This window comes from Lontra canadensis, unplaced genomic scaffold (genome assembly GCF_010015895.1).
Source record: "Lontra canadensis isolate GAN:19392208 unplaced genomic scaffold, GSC_riverotter_1.0 scaffold87, whole genome shotgun sequence".
NCBI classification, from domain to species: domain Eukaryota; kingdom Metazoa; phylum Chordata; class Mammalia; order Carnivora; family Mustelidae; genus Lontra; species Lontra canadensis.
In genome coordinates, this window is record NW_022631081.1 from 1,311,327 (window position 1) to 1,337,752 (window position 26,426).

At 52.4% G+C, this 26,426-nt stretch overlaps 1 protein-coding gene across 2 annotated transcripts in view; it reads right to left on the bottom strand.

Moving 5' to 3' along the window:
• TPST2 (tyrosylprotein sulfotransferase 2) overlaps positions 1-26,426 on the bottom strand; it is a 47,949-nt gene that overhangs the window by 14,113 nt on the left and 7,410 nt on the right. For both annotated transcript variants that reach the window (XM_032883281.1, XM_032883280.1), the window contains one exon: positions 2,702-2,773. The gene's annotated coding sequence lies outside the window, so the exon portion shown is untranslated. Of the gene's footprint in view, positions 1-2,701; positions 2,774-26,426 lie in introns of those variants that run through there.

The following is a 26,426-nucleotide window of genomic DNA, read 5'->3' on the forward strand; positions in this document are numbered from 1 at the left end:
CCATGATCATTGGTTTTTATTCCCACATTCAGCGAGTACCTCTTGTCAGGAGATGGGCTAGGGAGCCAAGAAACACAGCCTCTGCCCCCAGGTCTGCCCACACTGTGGAGCCCCACCTGGGAGGGGTTGATGGATTCTACCTGAGTAGGTGAGGGAAGGCTTCCTGCAGGGGGAGGGCTGGTTTTCAAAGAGCCAGGTGGGGAAGAGAAAGGGGCTTGTTCCTGGCAAAGGGAACAGCCAATGCGAAGGTGGGGGCGGGGGGTGGGGTGGAAAGAGGTGGGGGGCAGGGCTGGGGAGCTGCACACAGCCTGGTGAGTGGGGCGGGGACTGTGGGAAGGGAGCCCAAGCCGGTGTTTCTCAAAGGACACGAGGCTCAGCAGAAACCACTGAAGGACCCTGTATGCAGCTGGACTGATCCACACCCAAGGTCTGGGCTGCCCGGGGCCCCCCGGGGCCGCAGCAAGTGGGAAATCAACATCTGATGCACAATCCAGGCCTGGGGTCCGAACTGCTGAGAGGCCTCAGCATTTCCTGGCCATGTAGCTTTGGGAGAGTCACTTCCCCCACGTAAACCACAGCTTCCTGGCTGCAAAGAGGGGTGGGGTGCAGTGACCTCAAATCCTGCTGGGAGGGTTCTAGAAGCGACTGACACAGCACAGATTCATCTCAGCCTGGGCTCCCTGGCTTCTGGGAGCATTGAGAAATGGCTGGGGACCCTTTCCCGAGAAAACTGCATCTGTCCTAAGCTGCCAACAATGGTAGGCGTTCCCTGGTGCTCTGAATTCAGGGTCTGGGACGAGGAAATCTGACTCCAGAGCTACTTTCAGGCTGGACAAGACATGAAGCTACTTGGAAACCTCTCCAAGGACCTATCAACTTGTTCAAGTGCTCATGAGACTCGAGACTAGAATTCTGTTTATTATTTCATGTCAGTGCTTCTGGGGGACAATCAATCACACTTTAGTTTGAATTAGAGCCACCACCCTTTCTGCCTGACACTTGGTGGGGAGCGAGAGAATGGAGCTTTGGGGGAACAGAAGCAATGGGAGGGGCGATGCAGAGACAGGAAGAAAAGGGGTAATTTGGGAAAGCTGTTTCCAGAAAGGATAGGTACAGTGTGCATGGTTGTGTGTGTGTGTGTGTGTGTGTGTGTGTGTGTGTACTCTCTAGCTTATGTTTGGGGTTGGAAGTGGTTTGGATCCCAAACACCAGGGAGAAAGGCCTGGAAGAACGGACAGGAAGAAAAGGAAAATGTTATTGACACACCAAGTTTGCTTAATGCTGATTATTCATGGGGCACCTGGGTGGCTCAGTGGGTTAAAGCCTCTGCCTTCGGCTCAGGTCATGATCTCAGGGTCCTGGGATTGAGCTCTGCATCAGGCTCCCTGCTCGCAGGAGCCTGCTTCCCCTCCTCTCTCTCCCTGCCTGCCTCTCTGCCCACTTCTGGTCTCTATCTATCAAATAAATAAATAAATAAAATCTTTAAAAAAAAATGCTGATTATTCATTTGGTTACAGCACTTTATTCCTTTTTTCTTGCGGGGGGGGGGGTAGGCTCCACGCCCAGTGTGGAGCCCAAGGCAGGGCTTGAACTCCCGACCCTGAGATCAAGATCTAAGTTGAGATCAAGATCTAAGTTGAGATCAAGACTCAGCGGCTAAACCCACTGAGCCACCCAGGCACCCAAGGTTATTAACACTTTAAAACGAGGCGCCCGATTTTTGTGTTTTTACATTTATGAAGCACTTGCTCAACTAAAACTTTTATTATCACGCCTCACGTAATGGGACCGTCTCTACCACCCCTAGGGGTAGGGAAACCCCGCCCTCAGCAGCTCAGAAAGAAGCCACTGGCTCAGGGTCACACGGCTGGAGTGGCAGGCCTGGAGCCAGCCAGGCTGAGGCCGAGCTGTTCGCCGTCCTCAGACAGGACACACCCACAGGCCCGTCTTTGCCACCAGAAGAAAACAGCTCAAAGCAGACAGGTCAGCCCTAAGCAGAAAACAGCAAAGAACTGGGGGATCCCTTGAGAAGAAAAAGTAGGGTGACCTTGTAGAAAGATATAGCCAGTGACCCAAAGGCAGCTTCCTGGCCATCCACAGCCAGGGACCCCCAACTCTGGAGAGGCCAGACCGGTCCCCACTCATGTTGTCCAGGGAGGTGTCCCAGCATCCTGGCAGTGAGCATGGTGGGTGAGAGCCACAGCCGTGGCATCTGACGGCCCTGGGTTCAAATCCTCCCTCTGCCACTTGCCAGCTGGTAACTTACACAAGGGGCTTCACCCCTCTGAGCCTCTGTTCCCCCCTCAAAAAAGCAGGGGGAGCATAATAACCCTCTCTCAGAGAGCTATTATGAGGTTTAGGGAAATTTGGGGCTCAGCCAGCATACCAAGGCCCTGGGCAGATGGGACACGGAGGGTTTGGATTCTGGCCATGCCTGTAATCTGCTCCACAGTCCCCTGTGGGACTCAGCCTTCTTCTACCACCAGGACCAGCATCTCTCTGAGACGAAGAGCTGCTGAGTCCTGCCCCCTGCATGCTGCCGGGGCCCAGCTCGTTCCTGCACTGTATTTCTACCAGAGAGGACGATGCCAGCTAGGGGAATGTGGCGCCCAGGAACAGAGGCCGGGGGATTGGAGCAGCTCTTTCTAGGGCAGGGTCTGGAGGTACCCAGACTCTGCGGGAGCCTTCTGGATGCACTTACCTTCCCTGGGCACTCTCATCACTGGGTCCCAGCCCTCGTGGCCACTCGGCAAGACTGTCCACTGGCTGACCCCTGCAGAGGTGAAGGAAAGGCTGCATTACGGGTGGGTGTTGGGGAGGGGCTGGGCCCCATCAGAGGGGCAGAGGAGGGGGTCAGGATCCCCAGTGGGTATCCGGCGATGACTCTGGAGGGAAGTATTCTGGGGGACGAGCTGGAGTGCCAGGCGAGGCCATCTGAGCCCAAGATGCCAAAGCTGGGGTCTGAACTTGCCTGGTCCTACAGGGAATGAAATGGCTTGCTGCTTAGGCAGAGAGGTGTAAGCTGAGAATGTGAGCTAAGGCACTGCCGCCTTAGGGCGCCCCAGGTCTCTGCCAGCCAGGGTTCTTCCTTCCTCTCAGCCCAAGGACCTTGGACTTCAGGAAAAGGGAATGTAAGGATAAGCAACCACTATCACCGCTATACAACTAACCACCATCTGGGGCTGCTGGGTATGGTTGAATAGGTTGTACACTGCCCATTTCCAAAAGGGTACCACAAACCTAGCCTAGGATAAATACGGCGCCCTGGCAGTGGGACATTCTCCTGTGGCTGCCACCCAGTAGTGACCAAATGCCTACTACGTGAGTGCCTTGTATCATTTAGTCCCCCTACGAGGAGAGTATGAGGATCCCAGTTTTAAAGAAGAGAAAAAGAGGAAGAGCAACTGACCCAGGGACTGCTGGAACCAGGATGCCCAGCTATATCTGTGAGACTCAGATGCCCAGCTCTTTTTTCATTTTTTAAAAGAGTTTATTTATTTGAGAGAGAGAGAGAGCATGAGCAAGGAGAGGGGCAAAGAAGAGGGAGAAGCAGGCTCCCCTACTGAGCAGGGAGCCAGACACGGGGCTCGATCCTAGGACCCCAGGATCGTTAACTGCGCTGAAGGCAGGTGCTTAACTGACTAAGCCACCGAAGTGCCCCCAGGCACCCAGCTCTTAACCGTCGCACTAAAGGAACCGAGCCATGAGTACAATGGGGTCTGGCAGGAAGCTGGGGTGAAGGTGGAACCAAGGGGGCTCCTGGTGTACATCCCACTGCTGTGTCCTTACCCTTCACAGTGGGGAGGAGTTCTAGCCTGCTTCTCCCCTCCCCCCATGTTACAGATGGGATGACTGAGGCCCACAAGGGAAATCACATCACAGCCTCACTCGTGGAGTCTGGGGCTCTTGGTCCCGTCGCAGGACGTGGGGGTTTCAGAACACAGCTCTGCAGCTGAATGACTCCCTGAATACATAAATCATCAGTCCTCTGGGCCTCAGTTTTCCTGTCTCATAAAATGTGCTGTTTGTTGAAAGCTCTCAACGACCTGTTCATAGTGAGCACTCAGAACCTCCAAAGTATTTGTGCAGTGCTGGATATCTGCCAGGTGTAAGGCCCTTGCTGCATTTCTGTCCTCGCTCCCTCTTCACTCACTCCTCTCATCTGTACTTTGGGCCTGTCCTCGAAAAAGCGGGCTGCTGAGTTCTCACAAATGGAGAAGGGGGATGTCCAGGTGTAACCACAACGACCAGCATCCCCTGAGCTCCTGGGGCCCAGATGGCCCACAGCCGAAGCCTGCCTCTTGGAACAAATAAAAACAATTAGGGCCAGAGCACTTGAAGCTCTTCTGGCCAAGAGCGAGATGGCTGGGGCCCAGATGCCCCCGGCTGGTCCTTGAAATGCCACAGTACTCTGTGCGGTGCTTGTGCTCTGGGAAGCCTGCCAGCCACAGGCTGGGTGGTGCGGGGGGGGGGGGGGGGCGGCCACAGCCTCCCAACCACTGGTCAGGCATTTACATTCAAATTCAGCTCCTTGAGTGCCCCCACATTTCAAGAGCCTGGTAACCCCGTGGGGACGGGGGGCAGGCACTCTGCTGGATGGGGCAGGTCTGGGGCGAGGTGAGCAAACAGTGGCCCTAGGGCCAAATCCAACCTTCGCCCTAAGAATGGCTTTTAGCCCAGGTCATGATCCCAGAGTCCTGGGATCGAGCCCTGCATCAGGCTCCCTGTTCAGCTAGGGGGGTGGGGGCATGTGTCTTATTCTCCCTCTCCCTCTGCTCCTCCCCTCCCTGCTCCCTGCTTGTTTTCTCTCTCTCCTTCTCTCAAATAAATAAATAAAATCTTAAAAAAAAAAAAAAGTCTTACTTTGTTTTAAGGGGAGGAGGAGAAGGGGGAGGATGGGAAGAGGAGGGGACCCGGGAAAAGGAAAGAAGCAACAACAAAAACCATACCCACTCTGCAAAACCTGAACTACTCAGTATCTGGACATTTTTAGAATGGGTCTGGGACCCCTGCTCTAGAACATTCCCATCAAGGGCAGGAAGTTCTACCGGAGGGCACTGACTTGGAAGACAAATGAGATACATGGATATGGGGGGGGTCACTGAGCCCCTCTTCTCTTGTAGGAGGAAAGGCAGCATGGATTAAGTACCACTGCATTTTATTATTATTATTATTATTAAGACACCAGACTGCATTTTATCTTCACAAGAGCCCAGTGTGGCAGGGTGGGTGGGGGAGGCCCCCCTCTCCGGTTCTCCAGTTTACAAGTGACGCAGGCCCTTGTGGGGACAGGATACATATAATTATGCCCAAGAGCAAAACTGCCACATCAGCCGAACCAAAGAGCAAACACAAACCACAAAAAGAAAGAAAGACTAGAAGGAAATACCGACAATTCGAACCACCACCAGGAGTGGTGTTTGGCGATAACATGTTTCTCCTCAAGACTACTTTCAGTGTCAGCATCCTGCCTTTCTCTAGAATAAAATAATAGAACTAGTACATTTAGAAATCTATGCCACACAAGGTTGTCGGGGGTTGGGGACGGGCAGGCTGCTTGGGCTGGCTCTGATTCAGGCTCCACCAGCTACTGGCTGTGTGACCTTGGGCAAGTCACCGAGCCTCTCTGAACCTCAGTTCCTGCATCTGTAAAATGGGGAGAAGAGCAATACCTGATAGGGCATTTGCAGTGTGGTCAGTGCCAAAGGGGAACTCGCCTCCTAGGGTGCTGGGAGGTGGAACTAAGAACACGTTGGACCAGCGCTCCACAAACAGCGAGTGCTGTTTCCCCTTTGCCCTTTCCCTTTCTCGTTTCATGCTGGCCAGAACCTCTTAAGGTGAGGCCCTTTATCTCCATGTGATGGGTGAGGAGACTGAAAGGTGGAGAGCTGAAGTGGTTTGCAGAAGCCACACACCCAGCAGAGAGAAGAGTCAGTTTCCAAAGCTGGCTATGTCCCCAAGATGCTGTCCTGGGCGTCACGTCACATGACTCATAAAATGGGGGCAAGCAGGGGAGGCCAGCAGGGACTCTGCTCTCTCTCTCTCTCTCTCTGCACTGGCCCATGGGTTTCCCTGAATGACCACTGGAAGGGAGGGGCGGGGAGAGGGCTGTTCAGTGTTCACGATCCTCTTAGGCCTACATTCATTCATTCCACAAACGTTTATACCTACTGTGTGCGAGGCACTGACCGGGACGCTAGGACACATCGAGGGCAGTGGACAGAGGGCCCAGCCCTCGTGGAGCTGACACCCTGCTGCGGTAGCAAGGAAAGTAGCGTGAGGGATAATGAGACCTGTGACGAACGCTCAGAAGGAAATGCCCACAGTGGGGCAGGGAGACGGGCCATAACGTGTCACAGAGGAGGTGACATTAACACTGAGACCACACCAGGTTCAGGCTCCTGTGAATTTTCAAACTCAGCATGGTTCCTGCAGGCTGAGAGGTCCCCCCACCCCCGCCTTCCCCCCACCCCGCACTAGGGAGGAGGGCTGGAGCACAGTATGCCAGGGAAGCAGGCAGGTAGCTGCACTTACAGAGTGGTCTTGGAGCAGGGCCCGGGGCCCCTGTGGGCAGGCTCAGCCATCAGCCCTGCAAACTCTCTCTGTGGGCATCAGCTCCCAAACATTCCATTGCCGTGGCTACCATCCCCACCCCCACAGATGTCACCACCCGGAACCCCTGGGGAGACAGGAGACCAGTGCTCTCTGGGGCCAGGCCCCTGGGGATCAGAGACCTGTGCCCCACTCTGGAGGGACACCAGCCAGAGGAAGAGGTCAAAGGTAAATTCTGGAGCATAAAAGCATTCTCAGTGCTTAAAAAAGGAAGAAGAGAAGGTGGGCTGGCTCTCTACGTTCAAGTATGAGCTCTTACTTACTGAGCACTTGTTTATTTTTTTAAAGATTTTATGTATTTATTTGAGAGAGAGAGAGAGAATGCAGGCGCACAAGCAGGGCATAGGGGCAGGCAGAGGGAGAGGGAGATGGCAGGGAGCCCAAAGTGGGGCTTGATCCCAGGACTCTGGAATAATGACCTGAGCCGAAATCAGACACTTTATAGACTGAGCCACCCAGGCGCCCCTATTGAGCACTTACTATATGCTAGGTCCTAAGCTAAGGATTTTACACAGATCACTGAATTTTGTTCTCACTACCCGCCACTTTCACAACCTCCTTTGACCCTCCCTTATTACCACATATTTACTGGGACTCAGAGAGGTGGGGGTCACCTACCCAAGGACACACAGCGGATAAGCAGGGGAACCAAGAGGAAGACCCAAATCTTTACACTTTTTACCGAAAATGACCTAAGCAGGGTCCCCCACATGCTGTCCAGGATCCTCCTAAGAGGCCCAGTTCGGCCCCCTATTAGGCACAAGTTGGGAATGGGAGTGATGAGGACCAGGGCTCACATCCCAGCTCCCCCACTCAGAGGCGGCTGAGGTCACTGTGGTGTCACTCATGTGACTCTGGAGTGGCTCTCTGAGCCCCAGTGTTCCCACCGGACAAATGGGAATAACACGGGAGGAACTGGTGCCGGAAGACAGGAGTGGCCTGGGGAGGCTGGATCAGCGAGTCTCCTCTGTAAAGGGCCAGGGAGCCAAGGATCTTGGCCATGTGGGTCCATGGTCTGTGAGGCCACCTCTCCATTCATGAAAGCCGCTGTACACGAAAGGAAGGTGGGTGGCCGAGTCCAATTTACAAAATCGAGCAGCGAGCTAGGTTTGTCCCGCAGGCCTCTGTTGGCCGACCCCATGGTCTGGTATGCTGCAATCAGGGCAGCACACGCCCCACCTGGGGTGGGGGGGTGGGCTCAGGCAACCCCAGGAAATGCAGATGCAATTCGCCCCAGTGGGAGTTGCTGTGTATTTAGGTTCTGGGCTCCATCCCAGAAGGGCCAGCGGGAGACCTCAGGTGGCCAGCCTCCGGTGGGTGAGAGAAAAATGTACAACTCGGGAAAACAAATAGTTCATTTAAAAAAAAAAAAGAAAAAAGCAGTAGCAGCACAAGCATGCACACAGAATCATCTGGCATCTGGTTCTGTCGCCAAGTAAAGACTCGGGGAGAGAAATTCGTGTGTGCCCAGTGCTCCTCTGGGCATTCTGCTTCTCACCACCACCCTGGGGGCAGACACTATGATTAGCCTCTGACAGAGAGGGTAAGGCTCAGAGAAGCAAGGTGTCCAGCTCAAGGTCACACAGATGGTGACACCTTAGCTGGGACCCAGGTCGGACAGAGGCCAGAACCCAAGCTCTTCTTAATCACTTCCCTGAAACCCTACCCCACCCAGTGCACAGATGGGGAAGCCATTTGTCACGTGGCCACTCAAGGTAGCCACCAGCTCAGCCCCCACCCTGTGCACCACAACCCCCACCCCACTCCCAGCATGGCCCATTCAAGCCTTCCTGCTTGGGAAGGTGGGGGCCCCTGCTTGGTAAACAGTGCAAACGGGACACACACACGTACATGCATGTACACGCACACACACATGCACACGCACCCATGCACATCCACAGGGGACCCTGTCTCCATTCCTCTGCCAAGAAGCTGCCAGGGGTGGGAAATGAGCACTGGAGTAGGAGTCCTAGTTCTGCAGATGACCAGCAATGCAGTCCCTGTCAGGATAAAGGGTGGGGGGACGTATTCCCTAACTTCTCCGTGCCTGTTTCTTCATCTGTGAAATGGGGATACTAACGGAGCTGTGAGGGTTAAACAAATAACCTGCCAGTGCTCACAACAGGCTCTGTGACTGTACCACTGTGGGTCCTCCCCTTTCCTTTGGTTCTCAAAACCCCATGCTACAGACCCCTGGGTCCCGCACCCAGACATTTTGATTTGGAAATGAGGTGATGAAGCCCAGGGATCTGCCTTTCACCTCCCACCCCGCCGCTAGAGGAAATGCTGCTTAGGGCACTGGAGCTGGTGGTCGAGTTGCCCACTGCCCAGCCAGGCCCCCACACAGTGGTGTAGGGCAGCATCATGGCATAGACCTACCTCTAGCTGGTCTTTTGACCCCTTTGTGCCACCGAGCCCTTCAACTGTCTGGTGACACTGATGGGCCCCTTCTGTGAAGAGTGCTGTTTTTTTTTTTTTTTTTTTTTGAGAGCGAGCGAGCATGTATAAGCAGCTGGTGGGGGTGGGGAGCAGGGGAGAGAATCTCAAGCAGACTCCATGCCCAGCGTGGAGTCTGACACAGGGCTTGATCCCCCGACCCTGAGATCATGACCTGAGCCAAAATCGGGAGTTGGCCACTTAACAGACAGAGCCACCCAGGCACCCCTAGAGTGTTTTGAAATAGAATAAAATACAGAGGATCAAAAGAACACCAATTATAGTGGAATCTGGCTAAGGACAGCGTTACCAAAAAAATGCTCTGATAAAGTAACCTACACACACATTTAATAAAACAATAAATATGATCTAGGGGCAGGCCCCACAGCAAATGTAAGGTGCATGCTATGATAAGAAGAGAAATCTGTAGCCACTGGCAAGCAATATAAAGATATATGTGGTTTCTGGGGCACCTGGGTAGCTCAGTCACTAAGCGTCTGCTTTCGGCTTAGGTCAGGATCCTGGGATTGAGCCCCACAATGGGCTTCCTGCTCCGCGGGAAGCCTGCCTCTCCCTCTCCCACTCCCCCTGCTTGTGCTCCCTCTCTCGCTGTGTCTCTCTCTGTCAAATAAATAAATAAAATCTTAAAAAAAAAAAAAAAGATATTATGGTTTCTGTTGGTCACCAAGGCCCCGCTGTCTGGATCTGTGACCTACACAGACCAGGAGGAATTATTAAATCAGAGTCAGGGAAATCTTCCTCCAAACTCCCAGGCCCCTCAGAGGCCATCCAAAGACTAGGCCTCCGGGAGTCAGAGAGCCTGTACTCCTGCCTGGGGAGAGGCAGGGGCTCCAGTTCCTGCGCATTGCCTCACAACACTGACCAACATAAGAGCAAGAGGGGAAAGCCTGAGGACAGAACCTAGAGCGTGGCTTGGGTCTTTTGGCTTCACATAAAAAATAAAAGGAGGAGACAATATGACTAGTAGGAAGAAACATGACCTCCACCCGTGCTGGCAACACACGCCAGCACGTGACCTTGGATATGAACTCAAGTTCAAAGTGAATGGAGGACACCAGGGACTGGAGTGGGGGCAACCTTGGCCCCAGACACCGAACACAACCCTGCAGGGAAGCAGAACAAGTTGTGTGTCTCAATCGCCAGCGGGGCACAGAGCCCCAGGCGGCCACTCAGCCAGCCTCTGTGCCTCAGCGTCCTCATCTGTAAAATGGGTCCAACCATCCTTAGGAGCAAGGCTGCTGTGAGGATTCATAGAGATGGCGGCTTCACCGGAGAGCGAGCAGAGGGCAGGCCCGTCTTTCTCCAAACCACACATCCCGCATGTAAAGCTGAGACACCCAGGCTGTGGCCTTTGTGGACCACCAACCCGGAAGGCAGAGCAGAGAGTAACATTCCGTGACCCAGGACTAGGGGAAGGAGCTTCTAATCTTATATGCTCTCCTCAGGCGCCGTGCCACCAGGACATGCTTCTTCCCTCTCCGGGACTCAGTTTCCCTGCCACTGACTTCCAGTGGGTGGCCGAACTCTGAGGTTCCTTTCCCTGCCCCATACCCAGCTTCAATGGCTAGAACCTTCTTTGATGCAACCCCTCAGAGGGTGCCCCATGGAAGATTTCACTTGAAAAGGAACTCAGGGTTAGCATTTTATTTTTTTTTTTTAACACTTTAGTTATTTGAGATAGAACGAGAGTGAGAGAGCACAAGCACGGGGAGCAGCAGGCAGAGAGAGAAGCAGACTCCCTACCAAGCAGGGAGCCCGATGTGGGGCTTGATCCCAGGACCCTGGGATCATGACCTGAGCTGAAGGCAGACGCTTAACTGACTGAGCCACCCACGTGCCCAGGGTTAAAGAGGACAAGAAAGGTGGTTTCCTTATCTGTAGAATTAGAACAGGCAGTGCCCACCTCCTGCGGCAGCGTAGAGGGAATAAGATAATACCTCCAAAGTGTTATCCACGCCCTGACTCATGCTGAGCCCCCAGTACACATGGCCCAGGATACCCCCACGCTCCCGGCTGTCGATGACATTGAGCCCTGAAGGCGACCTGGGACGAGGCTTTTCACCTCTCTGAAACTTAAGATGGAAACAGCATTCCAGGCTCATGCGAGGGCTCCCCTGCTCAGGGTGACCAAAGCAGATGGCCAGGTACCGGGTATCCTGGTAACTCTTTGAGGATTAGAAGCCACGGATGCTCCAGCCACCTACACACTCAAGTCTTGGGCAATCTGTCCGGTCCAGCCGGTCTGAATTACACCCCACGCAGCTCTGGCAAATTCCCACGGCAGCCGAGTGGCTCTCCAGACCAGGCAGAGGCGCTGTTCCAAGCAGAACACTCCCCAGGGCTGCAGACAGGGCCACTGTACACTACCGTGGCTTCTCCTAATTGGTCTTCCTTCCTTCCGTCCTTGGCCAGCACCCAGCTCATGTGTCCGCCTCAAAGAGAACACGGGAGATGAGGCGAGGGGTGGGGTGGCCCAACAGTGGTTAAGGGCAGAGGTGGACGGCTCAGGGGGACCCAGTCCAAGTTTGACTCTGCCAAGGAATAGGCCATGAGAGCTGGGGCCAGTTCACAGCAATGGCCTCAGTGTCATCTGTCAAATGGGCTGAGTGGCCTGTCTCGGAGGGGTGCTGGGATGACTACTGAGGCAAGTGCTCAGGGCAGGACCTGGCAGGAGGAGGATTCCAGTAAACGCCAGCTATTAAACTATCATCACCTGTAATTAGATATTCTCGTTAACCATTCCACGGTATACACAACAGACCTGGATGCAACCCTATAAAAATTCACTATGCTGGGGGTGCCTGAGCGGCGCAGTTGGCTGAAGGTTTGACCTGATTTCCGCTCAGGTTATGGATTCAGGGTTGTGGGATCAAGTCCTGCATTGGGCTCCACGCTCAGCACAGAGTCTGCTTCTCTCTCACCCTCTGCCCCTCCCCCCCTTCTCAATCTCTCTCTCTCAAATAAATAAAATCTTAAAAAAAAATTCATTACCCTGCAAGACATCCAAGGTAAGTTAGGTGACAGAAAGGCTGACTGATCCCATGCTGGTAAATATTTATGTTGGAAAAATACTCTAGAAAGATACACCCTGGGGCGCCTGGGTGGCTCAGTGGGTTAAGCCGCTGCCTTCGGCTCAGGTCATGATCTCAGGGTCCTGGGATCGAGCCCCACATCGGGCTCTCTCCTCAGCGGGGAGCCTGCTTCCCTTCCTCTCTCTCTCTCTGCCTGCCTCTCTGCCTACTTGTGATCTCTGTCAAATAAATAAAATCTTTAAAAAAAAAAAAAAAAGATACACCCTAAAATGTTAACTGGAACTTCACGTATTTCTCCTTTTCTTCTCCCTAATTTTCTAGCTCTCCTACAAGGGATATGTTTCAATGGTGTGATACAGGAGAAAAGAGAGGAAAAATAAAATCGGGGTGATTTCTAGGCTTGCTGCATAACTTGGACACCTTCAGTCCTGGAATACAGAGCCAGTTTTTGAGAAAGCCCAGGGGAAGCCCAGAGAGCACAGTCTGGTCAAGGTCATGGAGCAGGCCAGGCCCAGGCCCAGCTCTCTAGACACCCAGCCTCCTCTCTGTGGGCATCATTCTGGCTCATTCTCCTAACAAGATTAGGGTAGGTTGGCCTCCTGATTAAAAGTCTGGCTCTAGAGTCAGGCTGAGGATCCCAGCAGAGCCAGAAGCTACATGACCTTGGGCAAGACACGCAACTACTGTGGACATCAGTCTCCTCATATGTAAAATGAGAATCAGACTTGCAACAGCGCCAGATAGTTTCTGTCCGGATTAAATAAAATAATGCATGGAAAGCACTTTGTACCTTTCCTGAAAACAGTTGGTGCTCTGGGTCCTATTATTATAGTTATCACTATAATTAGTATTTGCAATTTAGTGATGTCATGGAAAATCCTTTGAAGGGCATGGAATTATAACCCAGCAGGCACAGGAAAGAAATTCAGACTTGGGTACTAGGGAGCCATGGCAGGTATTTGAGCGAGAGAGGTGCAATGTGACTCTGAAGCTGTACAAGGCTGGCAGCCAGTGGCCATCTCCAGGATCCTTCTTGGTCAGGGTCCTCTGTCACAGGCTCCACATCCTAGGTTGTCTCGCTGGTGCTGTGGGGCAAAAACAGCACAGCTCCCACAAGCCACGCCCCCACCACTTCCAGTTCTGCCAGCTTCCTGGGCGCCAGCTGCGCTGGTGAACATCAAGCGAGCCCCAAGCTGGGGGACCTGAAGCAACCCAGATGGCCTCAGTCCACAGGTGGGATGACCAGGAGGTCCAAACACCTGGCAGGGTCCCCGGGGCAACAGGGGAGAAACGGCCCCTACTTCAGGGCCACAAAGACTGGTTCCCTTCTACTTCCCTGTGTGACCTTGGGAAAATCCCCCCTCTCTCAGAGATAATTTGCCCACATGCAAATGGGGTCTTAATGTTTCCATGTGCTTAAGGGCTGCTGGTAGTAGGGAACGTGTGCAACAAAATACAGCAATAAAGCAACAGTGGTTTCCTTCGGCTGCACTCCCACGGCCTGCCAGGCACTGTGCTGGGTGCCGCAGGCACACACTTTAACCAAACCCTCACAATCTAGAAGTCCTTGTACCCTTCCTAGTTCTAAAATTTACTTAAGTATTCAAGTCACAGGTATCATCTCCATATTAAAAAACAAAAACAAAAACAAAAACAGAGAAAGCTTAAGTCTCTTTGGAGCCAAGTCTCCAACCACTACTGACCGGTTTGGGGAGGCTGACTGCCCTTCTTTCCAGGGGGTCCCAGTGGAACCCGCATCTGAATGGACGCCACACAGGGCCTCTCTCCTACCCTCCCAAACACCCATCCTTCCCTCCTTCCATCCACACGCGGTCATATCCCACCACAGACCAATTTTCCTTGAGGGAAAATTGTCCCAATTGGCAATGTCTGGAGATAGTTTTTGTTGTCACAAGTAAGGCTTGTCTCACGAGCAGAGGTGAGGGATGCCGCCAAGCATCCTACGATGTCCAAGTCAGCACCCCCCTGCCCCAGAAACAATCACCGGACCCCCAAATGTCAGCGTGGCCAACACAAGCTTCTGAAACTTGCTAGGTCATGGAGGTATTTCCACACCAGCACACTGGTTCTACCATCCAGGAAACACTGCTTGAGCACCTGCTGTGTGCTCAAGCCCCATAGCCCAGCCAGACAGTCTAGCACGGGTCACTTTAGCGAATGACACAGGGAAAGCCCCCGCACTCAGAGCGGGCTCATCCTCACACAAGACCCATATGGATCGGACTAGATCGTCCTCCCTCCTTTTAATTGCTCCAGAGCATCCCCTTCCTCCCCCAGCAGGGATGGCCCATCATGCAGGGCCAAACCCTCCCTGCAGGACATTTAGGCTGTTTTCTCCTTTGCTGCAATCCGCCCTACCACACAGGAAAAGGCCTCCTTGTGCCCACGTTGAGAGGCCCCCTAGGGCTCCCTGGAAGCCTGCCAGTCCCTCCTGGAGGTTCCACATCGAATTGCATTTTAACAGGCCGCAGGGATTCCCATGTACCTTAAAACTTGAGCAGCACAGATCTAGGGAGCTATGTAAAAAGGGGGTCAGCTGCCTGGGGGTCAGGCATCCTCAGATCGCAGCAGAAACTGCCAGAGTGCCCCCAAAAGACCCTCTGGCCAGTGGTCTTTAAGGTCCACCACCCCCGCCCACTGTCTGTACCAACTTCATTTGCCAGACGCTACTGTTTTGATGAGGCAGACGGATCCTCCCCTTTTTCAGCTATGAGGCTGATCAAGGTGTCCAGACAACCAGAACCCAGGGTCGGTGACCTGTAAGGCCTCTCCCAGCTCTGGCTTTTTAGAATTTGGCCATGTCCCAGGCATGTTCCCTGCCAGCTTCCTGCCCTCCCACTCTGGCTGTCGGCACATGGCTCCAAAGTGGGAAGGCGGAAAGGTTACAGCTCACCTAGCAAGGGAGGGAAAGTTCCTGAGGGAGGGAACAGGCTCCGTGGGCTGGGCATCCGTGAGCGCCCCTGGGGAGGTTGCCCTGTGCCCATTCATGTCCAGTCACCTAGGACAGAGGACCAGGCTGGGAGACAGGGCAAGCCTGCCCTCATTGAGCACAGGAGGTCATGTTGGGGTACTGGGGTGAGGACAGGGCCCAGGTAGGGAAGGGATGGTTGGGGCCCCAGCTTTGACTGACTAGGCACACATCTCGGCCCCATGTTCCTCTCCCAAAAGTGGGCTCATACCACTCACTGCAGAGCTGCTGGGAAGAATGGAATGTAGGGATCAGCCAACAAACAGTAGTGCTATCTGAAGGCCTGTCTCCCATCTCGAGCAGGCACTGTGCTGCTTCCTTCAACTACTCCCTCCTCGCAGCTGCTGGCTGCAGTCAACACTGCCATTCGCCCCACCAGACAGATGAAGACCTGGAGCCCAGCTCCCGACCCTTGATCTAACACTGAGACATGGTCCTGGGAGTGGTGGCCTGGCACTGACAAGGTCTGCATTCCCCATCTGAATCCTGCCCCTGCTGAGCTGTGTGGACTTAGGCAAGCCCCTTCACCTCTCTGAGCCTCAGCTTCCAAAGCAGTGCAGCCAGGACATAATCCAGAGATGGGAGATACCCAGTGAACAGGAGGGTGTCATGCCCCCCCAGGGCTCCACATGGTTACCCCTCAAAAGACCCAACCCAGGAAGACCAATCATCCATGGGCATCAAAGATCTCTCCTATGCCCTAGGTGCGACAGGGGTGAGGCCATGCAGAGCGGGCAGCCCCCAGAGAGGGAAAGCCACTTGCTCAAGGTCACACAGCAGGCTAAACAGTGGAGAGCAGGGCAGGGAAGCAGGAAATGGGGTATCAAACCCGAGAGGGGTGTGGGCTTCAGTCAGGGTGGCAGGGGAGGACCAGGTTGGGGCTGGCAGGTGTCTGGAGTGGAGACCAGCAGAAGAAGGCTGACTTGTGGCCGCCAACATTACTCCTGCAGTCTCTCAGCTATGAGGCCTCTTTGAAGGACCAGTCTGTCCTGGATGTTTCCGCCCCTCCCCAAAGGCTCCTCCCCTTTGGGCCCAGCCTGGTCACCTGCCTGTGCACTATCTGTCTGGGGCATCAGGGCTCCTTTCTGTGGCCACAGGTCAAGCCTTTCAGGCTATGCAGTCTCCCCATAGATGGACACATCCCATCCTCGGGAATCTTCTCTCACCACGGTGGCCAGAGGGTGTATCTACCATGGAAAACTGACCACATCGCTTCTCTTCCTAAACCCTTCCACGAGCCCTCAGACTCGGCCTGATATTCTAGCCCTTTCCCAGGGTCCATAACAGTGATGTCCAGATGACATCCAGCGTAAGCCACATGTGGAATTCAATTTTCCAGAAGCCACGTTCAAGGGGAAAAAAAAAAAAAAAGCCACATGAAAAAGAAAATGGTGAAATGAAATCTGATTCTAGATTTCGTTTCACCCAACCTATCCAAAATATTACCATTAACCAATGTGAAAATTTAAATAAAGTCAACATCAACTATAAATATCGTTTAAAATCAATATAAAAATTAAGATTATTGAGACATGTCGCCCTTAGTACTAGGTCTCTGAAATCCGGGGTGTACATTCCACTTTTCAGTAGGCATATCCGATCTGTATTTAGAGTTCATAAAATTTACAGTTGAAAAAGTACATTTGCATCCCGAAATAGTTCCACACATGCTTAAAAGTTTCCCAAGAACGGAATGAAGTGTCTATTTTGAGATCTAAATTTAAGTTCAATTGAAATAAAAAATTCAGTTCCTTGGCTACGTTGTCCACACTCTAAGGGTTCAGCAACCGCATGTGGCTTACAGCTCCAGGGGGAGGGCGGGGAGAGGGGAGGACAGACAGGACACACAGATTGATTAAGTCCTTGACTGTCATCCACAGTCCCCACAGTCCTCTCCCGCCCCATTTCTAAGCCTGCCCTTGGGAGTGAAACCCCCAAGCACGCCGAGCTCCCATCCATACATCTCCATGATTCACCAGTGCCCTTCCTCAGCACCTCCAGCTTCCTGCTAGTTCCCACCCAACCCTTCAAAATTCAGCTCCAGGTTCCCCCTCCTGCGATGGCATCTCTGACATCCTCTGGCTGGGGTGACATTACCAGTCTTTCTGCTCACCGCCACCACTGCCCTTACTGTAACGTCGCAGGGTATTACAACTGTCTGGCTCAAGGCTTCCCAACCTCAGGGCCACGGACATTGGGGCAGCATCCCTCGCCTCTACTCATTAGATAACAGTAGGGCCCCCCTCCCCCCACAAGAAGCAACAACCAAAAATATCTCCAGGCATCGCCAGTGATTCCAGGGGGCACAATCATGTCTGGTTGAGACCCAGGGCCTGGCACACAGAAGGCACTCAAGCATGTGCCTGATCACAAGAGGTGTACTTAATAATGTTCAACCCCCTGATGCCTGCCTCCTCCAGGAAGCCTTCCGTGATGCTCTAGCCCAGTCAGTGCTTCCCTGGGGATTCCCGCAGCCCCCGGGGCACTCGCCCCTGGAGCAATATCCTCCAAGGGTAGGCACTGGGTCTTGTTCAGTACTGTACTTTCAATGAATAACTTGTAGAATGGCATATAGTAGGTGCTTAATAGATATTTATAGAACTGACCTGAGAAACACGAATGACTTGGGTTGAAAAAGCCCCCACAGTGTGAGTTTTACCTGTTTTAGTTCAGGGTTCTTTCATCCCAGCAAAGGTGCTAATAACAGCCAGAGCTCCATTTATGCAGCAAGCTCTGAGCTAAATATAAACACTCTGCAGGGTTGAGAGAGGGAAACTGAGGTTTACACAGGTGAAGGGCTTGCATTGCCTTCAAATCAATGATTTGGAGGCTTGAAATGCCCAGTTCTTCCTCTTACTGACTGCAAGAATTTACAAATGGAAGAAGATATCTGCAATATACAAATAACATGAGGTATTTGTAACCAGAATATATAAAGAGCTCTTTGAAATCTATAAGAATAGGTGACCCAAGAGAAAAATGGGCAAATTTGAAGAGAGACACTTCATACAAAAGATCATCTGAATGTCAATAAGCATATAAAAGAGCACTTACTGTTATGAGTGAGTGCTACTCATTAGATAACAGCAGCACCCACCCCCCAACCAAGCAGCAACTACCAAAAATATCTCCAGGCATCGCCAGTGATCCCAAGGGGCGCAATCACGTCTGGTTGAGAACCAGGGCTTGGCACACAGAAGGCACTCAAGCATGTGCTATGACTGAGCAATTCTACTGCTAAGTACACATCCATCAGAAATGCACTGAACTGGGGCACCTGGGTGGCTCTGTTGGTTAAGCATCCGACTCCTGATCTCAGCTCAGATCACGATCACCCAGGAAAAGAAATGCAAATTAAAAGTCTACTATAAGACCACCATACATGCGAATAGCTTGGAAAAAAAAAAAAAAAGATAACACCCGGTGTTATCAAGGACATGATGCAACCACAACCTTCATGCTCAGGGGACAGGGGAACCTGGCAATTTCCTTTGGGAAAATGGCATAACAGAGCCAAAAGCAGAACATGTACCTTTTCTATGACTGAGCAATTCTACTGCTAAGTACACATCCATCAGAACTGGGGCACCTGGGTGGCTCTGTCGGTTAAGCATCCGACTCTTGATCTCAGCTCAGATCATGATCTCACGGCTGTGAGATCCAGCCCTCCATCAGGCTCAGAGCTCATCACTGCTTGCAATCCTCCCTCCCTCTCCCGCTGCCCCTCCTGTTGTGTGCTCTTTCTCTCTCTCAAATAAAGAAATAAATCTTAAAAAAAAAAAAAAGAAAGAAATGCATCTAACTGTTCACCAAAGAACACCTACCGAAGTGTCCCAGCCCCCAACTAGAAACTAGCCAAATGCCCATTAACACGAGAATAAATATGTAAACACTAATAAGTTATATATACTGAACAGCCAGGCGAAAGAACGAGCCAGAACTTCACAGATCTGGATGAAGCTCACAAATTTATGCTGAGCCAAAAACAATACAAAAGAGAGCATCTGCGTTTTTATGTACATAAGGTACTTTATATGTCTGTAAAGTACAAAGACAGGCAAAATTAACTTCTAACAGAGATGTAAAGATCATGGCTAACCTCTGGGGAGGCCTTACTGGAGCGGGTACCAGGCATCTTGCTGGAGCCGGTACAAGGCATGTGCTTTTTTTCTTGATCCGGTACCTTCACGCCTTTAGAAAATTCATCGAGCTGTCCTCTTAGGAGGTATGCACCTTTCTGCACATATGACAGACTTCAACAAAAATAGTCTTCAGGAGCCACACTTGGTCCAACGCTGAGGAATAGTGGTGCCGGCTGGGGGCCCTCCCACGCACGCACCTTCCCATCAGCTACAGAGGAACACACAAGCCTCCGTTCATTCCCTTCATCAACACCGGCCAGCAGCCGCTCTCCCGGGCCCAGGCTTGGTGCCAGGCGCTGGTGCCGGGCGCTGGGAACAGAAAGGTCAACAGAGCGCAGGCCTCCAGTCTCGCCACCCAGAGCTCAGCTCCTGGCACACCCCTCTGCCCCCAAAGGACTCGCAATAAAGGAGTAGCCAGGCTGGGCTGGTTTTCATGAGAGGCCAAGGGGGTGATGTCTGCTTGTCTTCCTCTCTCTCTGTGTCCCCCCCAGGAGAATGGTTTCAGGCTTTTTCCTTCCTGACACTGGACCAAAACTGATCGTGCTGGCACAGGTAGCAGGAGCTTCCTACTGGATTAACACCTCCAGCCCAAAACTCCTTCTACAACATGAGACTTCAGCCGGCAACAACCATCTTGTCACCTCCAACTGGGCGCTGAGCCGGCAGCTCAAACTCAGCATATCCAAAGCTGATCTCCTGGCCACACCCCCACCAACCAAATACATTCTACCCCTACTTGGTGGCAGTATACTATGCTCAGGCCAAAAGGCTTGAAGGCAGCCTGACTCTCCTTTCTCTCTCCTACCCCAAACCAACCCAGCAGCAAATCCTGCCAACTTCACCTTCAAGGTGCAGCCATGCAACCATTTCTTGGCTCTGTCACCAAAGGCACAGGTAACAAAAGAAAAAAGAAACAGACAAACGAACTTCATGAAAATGAAAATATTTTGTGCCTCAAAAGGCACTATCCACACAGTAAAAAGACAATCCACAAAAACAGGAGAAAATATCTGCAAAGCCCGTATCTCATGAGGGATTAATTAATAACCAGAATATATAAGGAACTTCTAAAACTTAACAACAAACCCCAAACCACCTGACGCAAAAATGGGCAAAGGACTTTAACAGATGTTCCTCCAAAGAGGATCTACAAATGGCCAACAAGCACATGGAAAGACGGCTCAGTATCACTGACCATCAGGGAAATGCAAACCAAAACTGCAAAGAGAAGGCATCTTGCAGGAACAGTGTGAATATCTCCCCCTCCCACCTAGTCCCCCAGCCTCCACCCTGCAACTCTCCAACAGTACACATATCCAGGCTCCCCACTATCCTTAAGATACTTTTTTTTTTTTTTTTTAGGAGAGGGAGAGAAAGAAGGTAGGGAGGGGCAAAGGGCGGGGGGTAGGAGGTGGGGAGGGACAAAGGGAGGGGGGAGAGAGAGAATCTTAAGCAGGCTCCATGTCCAGCACAGAGTCAGAGGCAAGACTAGATCTTACGACCCTGAGATCATGACCAGAACCAAAATTATGAGTGGGACTCTTAACAACTGAGCCACCCAGGCACTTCAGAATGCGTTTCTCCACATGGCTTGTGGGGGGTCTCATGATCACTCTCCTGTGCTCCAGACAAATGGAACACCTATCAACCCAATGGATGCCACACACCCCTGATTTTCCTAACCATTTTCTCTGTCTCCCTCAGACTCTAGGCATGGACATGTGCCCTAGGCCTGGAAAATTGCCATGTTCTGTTCCCAGGCCACAGTGTTAGCTTAGGGATGGATACATAACTCATTCTAGGTCAATGAAGTCAGCTAGAGACTTCTGCAGGAACTTCTGGGGAGGCTAAGCAGGTAGGGTGTGGGGTTGAAGGTACAGGGACATCTCCAGTTACCACCTGTGGAGCCTAAGAAGCCAATCTAAGAAGATGGAACCAAAAGATGAAGCTGTGGCTCCCTGATATTAGTTGAGCACCTGGATCCAGCCATGCCTGAAGCCATCCCTACCCCTCAACTTTTTAGTTATGAGCCAATAAACATACTACTTTGCTTAATTCCATGGGAGCTGGGTTTCTTTGTCAATCAAGAGTCCTATCTAACATGGACCTATATACCCTCTCCCCTACTTTATCTTGGCTTGTTATCACCTCAGCTCAAGCACCACCTTTTCCAGGAGATCTTCCATGAACACCCAGATTAGATTAAACACCTCTTATGTCTCACATTCCCCTCTACCTACCCTTCATCATTCTCTGTAGTAACTGCTATTTGCCCCTTCATCTCCCACACTTAACTGTGGAGAGCTTATGGGCTGAGGGAATCTGCCTTGCTTTTATAATTTTTCTCTTTTGTATTCTCACCCTTAACACAGAGCCTGGCACACCCCCAGGCATTCAAATTTTATTTTTCCACCTCACTTTGTTGATTGGTAAGTGTCCTCAGGTATCAGGGAGTGGTGAAAGAATGGGTTTTGCAGGAAGATGGACCTGAGTCTGAATTTTTCCCTATTAGCTTTGGTAATAGCTTAGATAAGTCGCTTAGCCTCTCTAAGCCTCATTTTCTTATCCGTAAAAGGCAAACAGCAACTAAGTACACATAAAGGCCTCGATACCATAATGGAGCAGAGTAAATGCTCAATGAATGACGGTGCCTGCCTCCACTTTTCCCTCCAGGGTAGAAATCCTCCCTCTCCCTTTTATTTCTGCCCCGCCACTAGTATGGATATCTGTCAAACTGCCTGCCAAGCGTGCATTCTCTCATCTTCTGGGATCAGTCCTTGTGACCAGGATGGGGCTGATCCCATGCCCAGGACCAGTGATGGAGGGCTGGTCAATACGAGGGTACAGACGTTCATGCATAGGCACAAGACCCCAGGTGGGTGAAGAGGAGTCAATCCGATGATTTGCAAGAATTACTAGAGAAATGGCTCTCTTGCAGCCAAGACTGCTACTGTTAGGAGGATGTATGCCCAGAGGTGTTACTGGGGAGAGCATGCCTAAGAATGAAGCCACCAACAAAGAAAGCCCATCTGAGACATATCCTGATACGCTGGAGTACCTGGATCCAGCTATACCTGAGGGCGATGTGATTTCAGACTTTCCATTTACCTGACCCCCAAAATACAGATACACAGTAGGCTCTTTTGACCTCTGCCTACTTACCACTCCGTAGTCTTCACCCAGGCCCCAGGATGCTTTTTCCTTTTTGAATGTTTCAGTAAGACTAAGTCAAACTGATCTCCAAAGCCTTACATGATGATGGCTAGACCCAACTAAGCACTCGCACTCCTGCCCCAAAGGCATGGAAATGAATTTTCTACATGGGAAGCCAACTCTTACAAAAAGGTCAGGTTGTTCCCATGTATTTTTTTGGCTTACAAAAGAGCCAGGTCGTTCCATATATTCTGCTCACAAGGTCTCTGGCCAACTTCCGCCTTCCCCTGCTTCCGGCTGCAGCTTAGGGAAGGGCTTTTTTGACTGCATTACCTTCCACTTCTTTGTTGTGGAGGTTTTGCAATGGCCGATGGCCAAACAGTGGAAAGGCCTGACCAGGAACAAAGCGAGAAATAACCATTTGCAGGAGGTAATGTCCCCAGATAAGAAGGCCTACACCTTTTTTTATGGTTCATCCAAGGAGGGGGGTGTGGGGGGTCAGGCACACAATCAGCACGCTTGGTTCTGGGGCTGTACCTACCTGGGCATCTAGTTTACTGACACTTCAACCTGCCCCTGTCTCCGTCTCAGACAAACCCAGCCCCGGACCAGAAGAGGTTCCTCCCTCACCTACTCACCAAGCAGGGAGAGGAGCCACGGTTTCAAACTCAAGAGCTGTTCAAGAACACTTAACATATCACAAGCCATGAGGAAGAAGGGGCAGCTCGTCAGTGTTCATTGTCTTCTGGGGGAGAGTTGGAGGGGGGACTCCAGAGGGAGGGAGTGAACAGTCTTTTCCTCTACAGGAAAATGGTTTGCGTCCCAAGGATGCTGGGGACCTTGCTGGAGAGTACTTCTATCTGCAGACTTGCCTGGACATCAGCAGGAAGAGGGTCAGCTCGGGAGACAGTGCCTGAACTTCTCCGAGCCTGTTTCTTCATCTGTGAAATAGGTGAACAACATAATCCCTATCGCTGTGAATTACCGAGCATCTCTATGCCTCCGGCCCCAGAAAACCTTATTATCTATCATTTTCCCGGTAACACAACAGATGGTCACGACTGTGATCTCCGTTTTACAGGTGAGGAAGCTGGGGCCCAGAGAGGGGAAGTAACTGGCCCAAGGTCTCACAGCTTGGGCACCAGCCAGCTGGCATTCTGACTCCCATGTGTCTGACTCAGAAGGCCCCATCTTCCCATTGTATCAGGGCTCCTCGCGATGCCTGCCTCGAGTCACTGTGAGTTTTCAACGACACCACACACAAAAAGGTAAACGTGAGCCTGTTTGCCCAGGACCTGGGAAGTCTTAGGGATTCAGGGATCTGGGAACTGAGTGCCTGGAGGCAGGTGCAGCTGGAGTTCTCAGTTTCATCTGGGCTCTCTGTCCCCAGTGCCAGGTGGAGAAGGTCCCTAAAGAGCACAGCTGGGCAAAGTGACTGTAAGTGAGTAATCACCTTTCAATGAAGGAGCCCACACCTGGGCATCTGTGCCCTCCAGAATGTGGGCTTCCACCCACATGTCTGGCTGTGCCCGTCACTCCCAGCCCCATTAGGAACATGCCACACACTGGCAGCCCCAAGAAGTCAGATCTGGAGAAGTCTGTGGATCAGCCCAGGAAAGGGACACTCTAGTAACTGGATAACGGGCAGAATGAAAGGAGAGAGGCGGATCAGGGGAATAAGTAAGTCATGTGACCAAGGAGGTCGGAGGAAGGGGCTGTGGATTCTGGCTGAGGCAGGATGGGGAGCAGAGGAGTGGAGGGTGGTGGTCAGGCAGGAATCTGAGAAGGACGCCCAGCAAGGGAACAAGGAGCAGAGGATGGGCATGGGTGAGGGAGGAGCTTGAGCACAGAGGCCCAGAGGCGTCCAAGCGCACTGGGAATCAAGAGTGGCAAAGGATTCACTATGAGCACAACAGTGTCAAGGTTGTGGTGGGGTTATAAAAATAACCATAGCAAGAACAGTAAAAAAAAAAAAAAAAAAAAAGAACAGTAATAATAGCAAAGGCGCAGTTACTGCTAACTTTCTGCCCAGACACCGTTCCAGGTGGGACGGGGTGCGGGGGGTTAGGAGCACAATTTGCACGTGTATTAGTGTACTAGTCCAATCAATCCTCACAACTGATCTGTCACAACGGTGCAGTTATTATCCCGTTTCATAGACGAGGAAACTGAGACACAGAGCAGTTCAAGTCCTGGCCTGAGAGCTCAAAGGTGGCGTGTGGGGGAGCATGGTTTTGCTCCTACACTGTCTGGTATTTAGAGTATGCTTAACCTCAACCACAGTGGGTTCCCAGACCAACATTGGCAGCTCCCCTTCCACACCTGCTGAATAAGCGGTGGAGTGTGGATTCTGGGTATGGGGTACAGCACTGCCCTCTACCTGTTCAAGAGGGGAGGGAGGCAGGAGAGGAGGGTGGCGGCCAGATCTTGGGGCCTCGAGTGCCATGAGAAGGGGCTCCCCCAACTCCTTTGTAGGCAATAGGATGCTAGTGAAGGCTTCTGAGGGCGGGAGCCATCTCTTCTCCTTTTGGGTTTTCCCAGCTAAGGCACAGAAGACCTTGTGACATAATGGTATCCTCGTGACCCAAGATAGAACAGGCAACATCTAACCAGAACACTGAGGCTCCTAAGGCCAAGGGAGCCACCATCCCTACCTGAGAGCAAGTGACCTCTGACCCCACCAACCTGATCCCCTATGCTAGTCTCAGGATCCTTGTGCTTCATTCCCCTGGAGGGTAAGTAGAGACACCCCCAAGGATCTCAGGGGAGGAACCTGCCCAGACTCCCCCAGCAGGAGGGTTATCAGGAGCCAGCCTCAAAGCCCAGTGCCCCACCTAGGAGTGGGTGTTCACAGGACACCCACAGAGGGCCACCGGAGTACCTACCAGCTAAAGGCTCTCCCCACACAGCATCTACCTTGGGGAACCCAGACCTGCTCTGTAACTCCAAATCCATTTTCATGGATTTCGCAAATCACCTCCCCTCGCTGAGCCTCAGTCTCTGAGGCCTCTGTGAAAGGAAGAAGCTGGACCCATTTTCTACTATTGCTAGGATCCCCCAAATTTGCCAATAAATGTGCACTGCTGACCTACTGTGTGCCCCAGTAGAGCCGGGAACACAGCATGGGGCCTGCCCCCGGGAGCAGGGCCAGGGCCAGGGCCCAGGGCCCAGGGCCACTGAGACAGAAGGAAAGGCAAAGGCAATGACCCACCCTGGCCATGCACCTGCTGTGTGTGGACTCAGGGGGAGTCAGTCCCCAGAGGCAGGGTGACCAACATCTCCACCCCAGGTGACAGCCCCCTGCTGAGTCCCCAAACCAAGTTAAACCCAAAGCTGCACTCAGCCCCCTCACTGCCAACCCAGGCTTCCTGTTCCACTGCCTCCCCACCAGCCCCGGGGTCTGCCCTCTGGGGGCCCCACCCCTGTACTAGGGGCCCCAGGGGCGGGGCTGTTGTAGGGGGGCGGCCTCCAGACCTCCCTGGGCCTCCACCTCCCTGCCCTGCATCTGCACACCACCTACTCCCACACCACCCAAGGCCAGGTGATCACGGAGTCCTTACTATCTGTGTAGGTTCGGTTCTGAAGGTTCTGGGGGCAGGATGTCACTCATAGCCAAAGGAAGTGGGACAGAGAGTTTCTAATGAGATAAAGGAAGAGCGGGGGTGGGGGAGTGGGGAGGTTGGGGGGTGGAGGGGAAGTGGTGCCAGTGGGGGAGGGAGAAGACAAACAGATGGAGAAAGCCAGCCAGAGATAGAGAGAGACAGTGATGGAGGAGACAGAGTCGGAGAGACCTGAGCAGAGGGAGATAGGGATGGGAAGGAGATGGGGAAAGACAAAAATAGAGACCCAACCAGACACAGGGAGCAGGAACGAGATGGGGGAGCAGCAACAGCCTGGAACCGGAACCGCAGCCTGTGTCCTTCCCCACCCCGCAGTCAAGGCTCCTGGGGCTTCCAGGAGGAACAGAACCTTAAGAGGAAGGTCACTTGCCAGCCTGGCCCCTGTGAGCCCCACCCCCTGTCACAGGGCTGCCCAGATTCC